Source organism: Manis javanica, chromosome 2 (genome assembly GCF_040802235.1).
Source record: "Manis javanica isolate MJ-LG chromosome 2, MJ_LKY, whole genome shotgun sequence".
Taxonomy (NCBI): Eukaryota; Metazoa; Chordata; class Mammalia; order Pholidota; family Manidae; genus Manis; species Manis javanica.
The window spans coordinates 21,515,895-21,529,581 of NC_133157.1; the positions used below are offsets into that span (position 1 = coordinate 21,515,895).

Here is a 13,687-nt window from a genome sequence, read left to right on the forward strand (position 1 = left end):
TAGTAGACTTTACAAAGATTGAATACATGTAACCGCCACTGGGATAAGTAGGGTTATTCCTAGAGGTGTGATGGAAGAAGTTTTAGAACATGGAAAACTCCAATCAGGGTGACAAGTGAAGAAGTTTGGTGAGGCAAGATGTGTATGCGATTGTACTATAGGAAGGAAAAGCTAAATAAATGGACTGTGGCATTTTTGAGAAAAGCGGTGAGAATGCGAGAATCAGTAGGGCAAGATAGTGGTTGGTTGGAAAACTTAGGGAATTCAAAATCCTAATCAAGGTGTTTGTCAAGGTGATGCCTAATGCCATTCATACAACGTACTCCCCTGTGTGGATTTTGTGCGGTCATGATGACATGGAAGAGATGGTTGGTCTTGTAGGAATAAGAAACCTTGTTTCCCTGAAACTCTTCTCATTGTAAATGAGCTTATTGACAATCATGCTTTTATGGTGCATATTAGGGTTTTAATATCTATCTTCTCTGCTGGATTGTCTTTGTGGTGGCAGGCAGGCATTGTAATGGTGTGTTGTCCATTTCCCCACATTGCCTGTTGTAGTGTCTGGCACAAAGTAGGTGCTCATTAAAAAATGTTAAGTGAATGTGGTAACAGAACCAAGTTTTTGAGCCTTTACAACCAAAGACCAGAGAGCCATAGTGAATTCACTAAGGTAATCCCATTTTATTCAGCCGAGTGGCAGAAGCCAGACCTACCTACACTCCTATTATGTTTTGTGCCTTCCAATCAAATACAACAGCTTGGAAAGTGACTGGTCACAATGGATGTACAATAAATAATCTGTTTACTTTCATTTGTTCTGGGGTGATTCCAATTATAATCATAACTGTGTAGAAAACCTTCAGTTTCCATTTAACTACCTCAAAATGTTCAGTCCTCATGAACAACAAGGGATTTATTGGTCAACAAGTTGAATTCCTAGGAATTAACATAAAATAAAGACATCTTTGAGATTGATGATGACAATATCTGTAGCAGTTTTTAAGCACAAGGTTGTAAATAACCTACTTTTGAGCGAGTAGATTGCATCTTAATATTTTTATTTATCAAACTCTTATTTAGCACTGATCATGTGCCCAGCACTACTCTACCTTAGAAATTAGAATCTGTAAATAGCAACACTATGGAATATAAGTACCATTATCTGTTTGTTATCCTCATTTTGTAGAAGTGAAAACTGAGGTTCAGAGAGATTAGGTAACTTGCCCAAGGTAGCACAGCTAGTTAAATACAGGAGCTAGAATACATGTCAGGCACTCTGGTTTCAGCTGAAAGTCTGTGGTTTTCAGCTCCTGTCTCTCTCTCTCTAATAGAAGCTGGTCAGGAGGCTGTAGTTTGTTACAAGGTTTGAACAGCACTGTCTTATTAAATAGAAACATTGTGATTCCATTTGTTTCTGTTGATACTGCCTAGATGCCTGTGCTTTGTTCCTGGGTAGAAGAAAGTTTTTAAGAGAGCATTCCTTCTCTTTGCATCTTATGATGAAGCTCATGACTCATTCCATCAGCCCTTTTCCACTGTTTGGTATTGGAGCACCCGTAACTGACTGCTTCTGATTAAGGGAGTGTTTTGTTCAAGGTGTAGTTAACTTGAGGGTTCATTGTCCCAGCATGAAGTCATATAATCCTGCTGCCTTGCTTGACTTCTCCCAACTTGACATTTTACCAAGAATTCCTTTTGAGTCTGTTCCACAGTTGAATCAGAGTGGCAGTCTAGAAGTTCTTCCTTATTTGACCACGGTCTATCTTGAGTGGTAAGCCCTTGCCTTTCTTGCTATATTCTTTGTGACGACACTTGTGTTGGAAATAATTAGAAAAGAGGAAAACCAGATTGGAAAGGGAAAATAATGATGTGAAGGTTTTGCATCTTAGTCTTTGTTTGTAGAGCAAGAAACAGAAGCCCTACATGGATTTATTTTGCTTTATCTCTTTGGGGAAGAGAGGGAGACACTTTTTCTAGTTAGATCTGTTCTGACTGGAAATAATTACCACTGAAGCTAAATTACCACTTATTACCTGTGTGCTCTGTGCTGGGGCCAATACTTGGCACAGCTCTTCAGGCATGGTTCATAACCTTATGCCAACGAAAATTGTATTTCCCCCATTTTATCATTCATTTTGTAGGTGTCAGAAGTGGAATTCAGCTGTAAAATTGCTGTAGACTATGACCTTTCCTCACGGGACCCTGAATCTCCACATAACATACAAGAGACTTTTGCTGAGAGTAATAATAGTGGCAGGGGCTCAATGACTTTAAGCCCATTCTTTTCTTGTTCATTCTGATGAAAGATAATTTTGCCAATATCCTGTTAGAAAATCTTAAGGTACTTCTCTTTTCAATTTAATTCAACAAACATGTTGTGAGTGCTAATGATGTGTTAAGGGATAAAGAACGTTGAATGAAGTTTGCTCCTTTCTGCACAGAGCTTTTGGTGTTGTAGAGGAGACTAAGAGTTGCAAAACAGCTGGGTCCTGGTTGCTAGTAGAGGTATGGGTGGAGAGATGACAAGGGGAGGGAAGCGAGGCCCCCTGACGAGGCAATACAGTGCTGATCTTGATGCAAGTGGAGGGAGGAGCTTGCCATCCTGTGGGGTGGGGGTGGGGGGGAAGCTAAGCAATAGCAGGAGCAACGGTCTTCACCTTTGGGGAACAGTACACAGTCAGGTGTGATTAGCATATGGTGGGTGTGCTGGGTGGAGTTTTGACCAGCGTCAAAGGCTTCATCACGTACTCAGGAGTTTGAGCTTCTGCTTTGTAGGGGATCTGAGATGCTGAAGGATTCCCCAAGATAAAGAACACCAGTTCCTTATAGGGGTAGTCATGTAAGTTATCATCCAAACTGAGACACTTTGCGGGGTGAAAACAGGCACTAACTGGTTGGGACATTGGGTCAACAGGCATAAACCAAGACTGGTCTGGTCAACTCAGGATGTATGGTCCCATTCCTTCTAGGCTCTGCTTTCTGTTTGTTTATATTCTTTCTAAATTTTCTTTTGACCTTTTAAAAGCAGAGCTCAACACTGGACTTTTCCACATTGTGTAAAGATGGTAAAGGAAAACTTAATAAAAAACCAAGATAAGTGAGAAATTAATACAATGCTGTTAGTAATAAAGCTAACAAGATGCTAATATGTGTAAAACTATGCAACTTAGTAGATATTTTTTAAAATAAAGATCTGTCCTGTTTTTGAATTATAAAGCTGAAAAGGTCCTTAAAAATCACACCATCCCACTCCCAAATTTTATGAATAAAGAGAGTGAAGCCTCCAAGTTAATTGAGACATTTGGGTCTGAGTTAGCTGCTGGCCCAGACCCAGACCCAGGTTTGCTGACTGCCAATAAGGTACTTTTCTTGCTGTGCATGCCTCCAGCTTGTTCAGTCCCATCCACACATCTGACATTTTCTTCCTTGTAAACATCAACATGTATTTATGTGGCCAGCCAGGATGAAGTGTAAACACTGGCTATAAATGTACCTGGCACCCACAGAAAGGGTCCCCTTGAGTTTGGTCTCATTATAACTATCTGGGAATCTCTGTAATGAAGCTTTGACGAAAGTCTTTGGAAACTGAATTACTTGTACGTTACATAGTTTTTATAGATATTAGCATCCTGTTAGCTTTCTTAATAACAGCATTGTATTCATTTCTCATTTATCTTGGCTTTTTATTAAGTTTATCTTTTACCTAGTGTGGGTGGCTGTGTGTGTGTGTGTGTTGCCACTTAACATTCATTGAGGCGAGACGCCTCTGGGACCTGCTCCTGACCCTGTCATTAACTGTCTGGTTGATTCTGGGCAAGTTTCTCTGTGCATTAATTTCTCTGTACCTTCATCTGTAGGATGAAGTTGGCTACTTTGATTTCCAAAATTACTGAGAGGCCTATTCATTACCCTATAAATAAAATAACGACATAACTACTATAGATTAGCCACACAGAATTTTCTGGTAGAAAAACAGAAATAGAATTGGAGTAAGAGCAAAGGACTATGATTTCATATCAACGTCTTTAATGATTAGCTTTAGCTGTACTGGTGCACCATTAAAAGAAGTAGCATATTTAGAGGGGAGAGTGTCAGGCGATTTTTTCTTCTTTATTCTCCAGCAGAGAGCTGCATTGACAGGAAGGGAAGGTTTCCCAGCTGGTCCTGCTTCTAGGGGAAGGCAGTGGAAACAAGACTCTCTTATTCCCTGGCCACAGGTGACCAGCTGTGCATCCTGTTGCTCTGAGGAGGAGCCAGAGTGGCCCCAAGTCTCCTCAGGTCCCCGTGGCATCCCTGTTGAGGCCTCTTTGAGGGGGAACCTGAGAGCATATCCATGAGAGCCTTGACTGTTCAGCCAGCCCCAGGGCTGGCTTGGCGCTCCGGGCGTGGTCAGGCGGGACGCCCTGTGGGAGCCCCACAGCGCTGCCCAAACCCCAAATCCTAGGCCTCCGTCAAAAGAGAAAACCACTTGCAAATACCAGCTCTTTATACCTTTTTGTTGCCCAACTTCATTCAAATATTTTCACTTAGAAGAAACTTTTCAACAGAAACAAAAAAACAAAAATACCAATAAAAACCCCAAAAAACCCTAACAGGGTTCCTTTTGAAGTGTGGACGCAGCAGCCAGACCATGGAGCTCTTTCTTATTTTAGGTCGGATGAGGGTGACTCGGACCTTGTCTAAGTGACACTCCCGTCTGTCCCAGGATGAATTCGAGCAGTCATCTGTACTTATCATTAAAGGTGAGAAGATGCAGATCGCTGTGAGTGATTGGTGGTGACCACTGGGCATCGTCGCTGCTTGGGGTTTGCGACCTTAGATTTGTAACAAGGCCAGAGTTCGGAATTTAAGTCCTGATTCCTCTCTTGTTTCATAACCATGAGTAAATGACAACCTCTATGGGCCTCAATTCCAGAATTAATAATATAAGGATAGTAGGGACTTTCTCATTGAGTATTTTGAGCATTAGATGAGCTGGTTCATGTAAAGCACACTTAGCCCCGGATCGAGCTCATGCAAAGCACTTATTAAATGGCAGCAAGTATTCTTACTGCTGTCAGGTCTTGTCCACACGTGCAGTGTCCACCCCCCTACCTTCGTCTCTCTGACATACGCACACACCAGCTTATACACAATGGGGGTTTGGTGGCTGGGGAGGCGCTTCCCTTCTATGACGCGGTATAAAAGTACAGTTGTGTTTTAGCAACTGGTGGCTCTAATAACGGTCTGTAAATTGTATTCTGAGTGGCCTTTGCTTTTTGAAAGATACATCTATACTGCAGAGTCACCTGTATCTTATTTGTCAGCTCTATGTATGAAAAGTCATATAGCACCATAAGAAATAGCAGTTTTGATCTGGTAACCCTCTGAGGGCGATTAAATGGTGTTGAACATTAAAATGAATTTTGAAATGAAACAGGCCACTTTGTCAATTTCCATTAGCAAGGGTCCTTGGCTCCCTCAGATGTCCTTGCAGTGCTAGGAGAGCCCAACCACCATTTAGGGCACTCCTCTGTTCCCCTTTGATGAGCCATGAAGGATCCTGTCTGGCACAAATGGAAGAAATGGCAAATGGATGGGGTCCTGAGATTTTATTGCTCTTCCCCAGTTGGTCCCAACTTTATAGAGTGACCACCTGTGATTCCTGTGGTCTGGGCCTCTCACTGTCCACCCAGGAAGAAAAGGATATTTAACTCTTCCTCTAAACTCTCACTGCTACTTTGTGAATCTCTTTGGATATCATTATGGATATTCCATGATGGCAGAGCTTTATTTTAGTTCCCAGCACCTAGAAAAAGGGCCAGTACTTAGCAAATTTTAAATATTTGTTGAATGAATAAATGAAATATACCTTTTCTTCTGGATGGAGTTTTACAGATTCCTTAGTAAAAATAGAATATACCTGTGTAGCTTGAAATTCAATGTGATTTAATACTGAGTCTCATTCAAAGGAATATCTGTTACAAGATAGTTATAATAAGGCAGTTACACATTCTGTTAAGAACTTTTTTTTAGTTCAAGCTCCAGTGTGAACTGGTTAATGATGGTTTATTTTGTCAAGAAACATGTATTGAATGTCAACTAGGCCCTCTTAAGGAGTAGGGATGCAGAGGTCAGTGGAAATATGGACCCTGTTCTCAAGGAGCTCTCAGTTTAGTAGATCATGAGAGATAATTTTGATAAATATAATATGGTAAATATAATATTCAAGGGGCTAGGGCTGCACTGTGTTCTGATCGGGCAACGTCAGGAAGGACTTCATGATGAAGGTGATACAGGAACGACCTCTTCTGTGATGGGCAGGAGTTTGCCATGTGAACTCAGGCAAAGAAGTTATTTCCATTAGATATGCTTTGAACTCTGAATCGAATTAAATATTCAATCACTTCCTTTTATTGCAATTCATGCATAATTAATCACAATATAATTGTGAACAGCCAGACTATTAAGCTTGCCCATCTCACGTCAACTGCTGGGGGTGGGAGGAGAAGTTTGCATTATTTTAAAACAATATTGCGCTTCTAATTTTTTTGCCTACATTTTACACTAGTATAATACATTCACTTATTTGAATTAACCAGAGTTAGCAGTTTGACATCAAATTGGTTATGAAGTAAATGAGTGTGATTGGTTACTGACCTAGAAGGAGAGAGATGAATTTCTACATGGGCAGATCAACATCCTGTGGACAGTAAGAAGGATTCTATAATGATGTACATGATTTAGTACCTGAAAGATCATTGTCAGAAAATGTTGACACCTGTGCTTAGGATAAACACACATACATGCATGAGAATTCCCAGATTTAGCTAATAAAAATAATTGCATGGGACAGACTTACACTAACAAAAGTATTGATTGTCTGTCTGAAGTTAAAATTAACTGGGCATTGTGTATTTTATATGGCAACCCCAACACCCACAGCATTGGATGGGAAATAAGGCATTTTTGATGGCAACTCTCTCTACATAGATTTTTCTTTGTCTTATAGGTTTCATATTATCCTGGAAATCATTTGAAGTACACAAGGGGTTTCACATATTTAATATTTCTGATTTTTATTTTGAGTTGTCTAGAAATGAAAGGACATATGTGGTCTCTAGAATCTTATATCTGTTCCTCAGAAATTGTATATGCTTATAAACAGGTAATATTCTATACCTCCAGTTCAAAACTGAATTATTCCCTCCTTTTATGTTTTCTTTGTCATTCTCTGTAAAAAAAGTATTTTACTGAAATCTATTTTTCTATATACACAAAGGATTTTTTTTCTTCTATTTGTTCCTTTGATATTTTTTTCTTTGAGGTCTAACCTAGAGCCTTAGGGCCTCTGAGAAGCTACTTTTTATTCATGTGTTTTAGTAAAGATGATAGTGTCTAGACTGAATGTGGTCATGGCTTTACTTAAACCCTGGCAAGTCTCCTTCACCAATAGAGGAGATGTTCTAATGATCCAAAGCAAATACGGAGTTCTAATAGGGTGACACAGCAATAACAGGGGCTTTTTGAAAAAGTGGGATTTAATCTGGCATCAGGAGACTGGAAATTCATGGCTTCACCTATTTATCCTGCCCAAGTAGACTTTTGTTGACACAAAGAACACTGAATTTTAAGTAGGGTTTTCCATGAGTTCATTCTAAACAGGCATTTCTGCACTTCAAAAAGGCTTTTCTTCATGTGGCGGGCATGAATTTTTTTGCTCGAGCTATTTTCTTTTCTTCTGGGAGAGGGAAGATAGCCACTTAGGAGTCCAGCCTTACAGGACCCGCACAGGAAACTGATGAAGTGAAAAGTTGACGAGCTTTTGCTGTAGCCAGCAAGTGATTCACCATGTTGTGCTGGAGGGATTTGCTTTGCTAACCTTGCTGAGCACATGGTGCCTGGGAGTGCTCCTGCACAGATTGCCCCAGCTGAAAAGGAAAAGCTGCCTATAATTCTATAATTCGAGGAGCTGGAATCAGTGAGTTTCTGAAAGAAAGCAGGAAAACCTGTGTCTGGCTCCCCTACAGAGCACATATACAATGATCAAACAAACAAGTCATAGAGATTAGAGCACTAGCTTTATTTAATGTGGCAAATTCTTCTGTCTTGGGGGCAAAAAAGTGAAGATGTTTTCATGAAAAAACACTATGTCTAAGGCACTGTGCATATACTGTAGCATATTTACAAGTACCAATAGACAGACAACTTGTTTAGAATGGAGAATGCTGTAGAAACCAAATGTGAACATTAAATCTAACTGTAGTATAGATTATTACATTGCTATGTTAAGATAATAAGATTGATAGTCTATAATGAAATTTCTTAATATTTTAGTTCAATGTGAATTGGCTCTAACACTTTTAAGGCAAGAAATCTTGCCACAGCACACAATTAAAAGACATTAGAAGCAAGAACAGAACAAATTAGAAGCATAACTAGAAGATACATGCATTTCCATATATTGATCTGTCTGTATTACATAATAAATGGTTTACATTATATCTTCAATGCATTGGGCCTCAGCAACTTTTGACTTATAACTTCAATAATGTATGTAGCATTATTAGTAGGTAATTTATCGAGGTTATGGAATATTTAGACCCATTGTTTTGATTAGAACTCAAGGACATTTTTGTACTATCTTTGTGAATATAGATATTTAAGTCAGAGTTAGAGTAACATTAAATTTTTGTTGAGAAGGGGTCTTCTGGAGTATGTCATTAACCTACTTAAATACCTTCAACAATTTGATATATAGCACAGCTAAAACATTTCTAGTTTGCTACTTTTTTTTCCAGATTTAATTTAAATGAAATTTTCAAGAGAAGCAAAATATTTTTGTATGGATTGTAAAATGAATTTAAAATTTATCAGTCTGAAAAAGTCAGTGGTAACAAGTAAAGTGTCTACCATGTAAGTTTTCATTTTTCTTTCATGTTTACTTCTTGCAGTATTATTTTATAGCTGAATTTTATAAAAAAGACTTTACTTTTTAGGTTTTAATATATAGTAGGTTTTATTGTGAATAGTTTGACTATTAATTTTATCTTTAATTGAGGTTTTCTACCAATTTTAACTTTTGCTGGGTCAGTATTCATGAGAGTTTCTTTTAAAAAAAAAAGGATAATAATGGTTAACATTTGAGTGCTTACTAATCATCAAGACTCTAAGTTCTACTGCTTTGCCCCAAATATACATATAAACTTTTAAGCTAGAATCTTAATCCCTCTGAATTTCAGTTCCCTCATCTGCCAAATATAGGTAATATATTTTTGTGAAGATCATATATGATGATTGCAAAAGCTCTCTTTATAGTAAGTGTCACATAAATGTAAGCTACGAATGTTTTTGCAGCTGCTGTTTATAGAGCAGTGAGCAAAGAAAGTTTGGAATGCTAAGGAAGAAATGTGGTATAGTGTGGTTGCAAAAGCATTAACTATTCTAACTCCAGAGTTGCCACTTACTTGGAGCATCCACTTAACCTTAATCACAATTTCCTCATTTGTACCATGAAGGGCTTCAATATGTCAGTATTTCTCTGAATGTGGCCCAAGGACCACCCTCATCTGAATCACTTGGATGCTTGTTGAACAGGTTGATTCCTGGGCCCCAGCCCAGACCTACTGAAGCAGAATCTTTGTGTTGGTATCCAGGCATCCATTGTTCAGTGACATAAACCTGGCATTAAACCTGCCCTTGCTCATTTCTGAAGTCTATATTTCACCTTTCCCACCAAAATGAACACATTGTCGGTAATCTCACTTAAACTGTAATTGCCTCCACACGTGGGCGCTGGCATACCTGCTCTGCACGGGAGAGGATGGGCAGAGAACGATAAAGTTAGGGAGAGTTAGGGAGAAAACTTTATTAAGATAAAATTCTTGGCTCTTGAAGAGCCTGCTATTAAAGAAAATGAATATTTTTGCACTAAATAGACTTCCCTCTTAAAATATTTGAAGTATCCACATGAATTGTTATCACCCAAGGAAAATTTGTCTCCTTTAATATAACAATTGAAAAGGCAAATGACCTATTAAAAAGGTAACATGAGAAATCATGGCATCTAAGATTTTTTCAGGTAGGCATGTGATTTTATATTATGCTAAGGAGAAACTTTTAATCCTTTCAAGAGAAGAGAGCAACAGCATTTGTTTTTGCATTACCATGGTACAGTTGTAAGGAGACATTTACAGAAAAGGATAAATCAATAGTTTAGTGGTTCATAGGTTACATGAAGAAAATCCTGTCCCAGGAGGCAGCATGGAATCTAAAGAGCATGGAATTAGGGTTAACATGTATATGGGTTAAAAACTACTTCAGCTGACATATACTTTGTGACCTCAGGCAATATATTTGCCCTTTCTGAGCTTCTGTTCCCCATCTGTGTTTGGGGAGAGTGTTACTTATCCTCTCTGCTCAAATGGGAGGTTGTTTTGGGAGTTAAATGAGAGTGCTTAGAATGCTGTCTGGCACACGTTTGGGTGAACATGAAGTTCTATGCCTTACCTATGGAAGTGCCACCTGTGACTGGCTGCAATTAACCTTTGAAACTGTTTTCTTAGGGTAGTCATTCCCAGGAACCATTTTGCCTCTTTTATCGGCCTATCACTAGTGGCATTTTTCCCACTCTCTGCCCACAGGAAGGGAGCTGAGGGTCCTGTATGGGGATTCAACCCATTAGTTTGTCATTCACCCATCCGTTGATCTTAATTATTCATTCAACCAATGAATGTAGAATCCTGGAAGTTGGTGTGGGATGAGCCTGTAAGGATTATGCCTTTCACACCCTCTTCCAAAGCCAGGTTCGGCTTGTCTGTACACTAGTAATGACACATGGTCTTTCAGCCTCTGCTCAAACATCTTGGATGCAAGGAACGCTCTTATGTCCCTAGAGGCCAGACTGTCTTCAGATAGATATACTATTATATATACTGAACCAAAATCTAGGAAGGAACTGTTTTCTAGGGTGTCGCCCACTGGACATAGTTCTTTCCCCTGGGTGCCAAAAAGTACACTGAGATGATGTACAAGCCAATTCAGTTCAGCTTCTTGTATCTTGGGATAACAAAAATCAAAATGTGTCACCCCTACTCATGTACCACTATGACAGCACTACAAGGTGGAATGGCGGGAAGGCTTCTGGCAGGTCCAGTTCGGAGGCGAGTAGGGCTCTGCCATCCTAAAGCCCGCAGTCTGGTAGGAAAGATGCCGCATGTATGTGGATGATTGTTATAAGAGGCAAGGAGTGAAAAAGATACCAAAGAAGTTCAGATGATGAAGCTGTATGAGAATTTAGGGGAGGGAGAGACTTCTCTCAAGACTGTAGGTAATCAGGAAAGCTTTATGTAAATGAGCTTTGCGAGTTGAGTATTAAACAGTAGGTGATGTTCAAAGAATGCAGTATTCTGTTAGACTGCGTTTATCCTTTTAAGTACTGAACCCTGTTCTAATAATATTTATTCCTTTTTTCTTTATTACTAAAGTAAAACATTCATTGGGGGAAAGAAGAAATTAAAATTAAAAATATTTTGAATTCTATACCTTTCAGAGAAAAACCAAAATACTAAAATGAATATGCAAGTTTTTTTTCCAGTCCTTTGTTCCAATTAGTAATTTACAATTGAGATCATACATTACAAATAATTTTATTGCATGATTTTAAAAAATATTCTATCCATATTATCATGCCATTAAGTAATCTTTGAAAACATGAGTTTTCTACACAAAGTTCAGTACATCCAAATGATGGATATTATATAATCACTGGGCATTTAGGCCTTATCTCTTGGCCCCACCCCCTCTCTCTTTTTTGCTTTTATAACACTGAGAAAAATATCTACTATGAATCTTTACTCTTCTGAGACCTTATGAATCTTGATTACTTATTGTTTAATGTCCTCTGGAAAGTTTGTACCAACTTACACTTCTACCACAAGGGAATGAGAATATTTTGTTACATACATGCCAATATTGGATGGCTTTTTGTAACCATGTTGTTCTAAACATTTACATTAATTTTGATCATGGAGCTAATTTAGCAAACATGGGAAGACATGGAAACTTTTCTGGGATTTAGAAAAGAAGAACAAACAAAAGTCAGAATGCATTTAGTCCCATTTCAATATCTGTCCTACTTTGAAGTGCTTTATTCCATGTAAAAGTCTAATGTATATTTATGTCTTTAGAAACCCAAAGGCCTAACAGCTGAGCAGTGTAGTGCAGGAATATGCGTTACCTCTGAAGTACCAACTGCCTGGATTCTAATCCTGGCCCTACTACGTGCTAGCACAGTCAACCTGGGCAATGCATTCAATTGCTCCAAGCTTCTGTTACCTTGTCTATATAATGAGAGGCAGGGCAGAAACAGTAAAACTTCAAAAGATTAGAATTTATTATATAAGAGGCCTGGCATGAAAGTACCTCGTAAATACTACTATAAAATACATAACTTGGTGTTTTCATTGAATGATCACATTGCTATGTTAAAACCAGAAGCCCCTGAGTTAATCCTCATTGTATAGATCTTCATTCTATTGTGAGAAGAAGGGGCAGTCCAGAAGGGTCAGGATCCATCACTTTTCTGGGACACAGTGGGACAGGTTTTCCTTGGATTGTGTAAGGGGTCCCAGAAGAATCTGAAAACAGATAACACAGCCCACTTCCTAGATCCTCCACTTTTCTGTGTTCCTTAGACAACTTTAATCCCTAATATAGAGATTCCTGTGATTTTTTTCAGTGCCTCTATTGTCTCAATAATTTTTTCACAGTGCTTATAGACCAAAAGAAATACTTAATGGTTTTATTTATTAAGTGGTCAAATCAACTTAATAAGTATATAGGTCCTAATAAATTGTAGCATTTCATAAAACCAAAACACATACATTAAAAAAGAAACTTGTTCTTATCTCATTCTTAACAGCAGTTACTAAGGGATGTGTGCACCTGTTGGACACTGCACAACTTCTCAAAATTTGGACTCACATGGGACACTGCCTCCCTCATATCCAGTTTCACACTGCATTTTAGGCAATATTTGGTTTTTATCAAAGCAGACATTATTGCAAAGACATGATATCAGAGAAAGGAATGTAATGCCATCTAATGTTGAAACTGTGAACTACTTCAAGCTGCTAGTTCACATGTTTTTGATACATGTCGAGTGTCACTGTTGCCCTCTAATTTAAAATACGTGACAATGCTTTTTAAAATTAGCTATGGGACTCAAGGTCCCTGGAGCACAGTTTGGGAACCAGGGCCTACTGTGTTCCTGGTTTCTGGCTTTGCTTCAGTTTTGTTTTCTTCTGGCTCCCTAGTTCCTGTTTTTATTTATTTCTTGTTCCTAGCTGCCTAATTTCCTTCCCCCTTGCCCAGGGCCATCCTCCGCCTCATCTCCACCAAGCGGCAGCAGTCTCTGGAGCCGCTCCGGGATTCTTGCAGACCAAGCTGCAGTCCCGGAGGCCCTGATATGGTTTGGTAGCTGGCTTTGGGACAAGCGCTGTGCCCTGAATCTTAGCGGACTCCTTCAGTTCTCAACTCCAGAAAGAATCATGTCCGTTGTAGGCTCCCTAAGTGGTATGCCAGTGATGTGGCTTATCTTCACGCATCTGTCTGTGGGCATGCCCTCCACCCCAGTCCACCTGGGGTACCCTTTGCCTTATAGCAACAAAGAACTGGCCATACCACATCGCATTGCCCCTGTTATTGG

The 13,687-nt window shown here is 39.1% G+C and overlaps 1 protein-coding gene across 12 annotated transcripts in view; it reads left to right on the forward strand.

The window, feature by feature from the left end:
- The window catches only part of LPAR1 (lysophosphatidic acid receptor 1), a 127,707-nt gene that overhangs the window by 71,884 nt on the left and 42,136 nt on the right, over positions 1–13,687 (forward strand). Inside the window, exon 4 of one of the 12 annotated variants that reach the window (XR_005063784.2) lies at positions 4,653–4,742. The exons of the other annotated variants lie outside the window; for them this stretch is intronic. The gene's annotated coding sequence lies outside the window, so the exon portion shown is untranslated. The remainder of the gene's footprint in view (positions 1–4,652; positions 4,743–13,687) is intronic. 12 annotated transcript variants of the gene reach the window in all.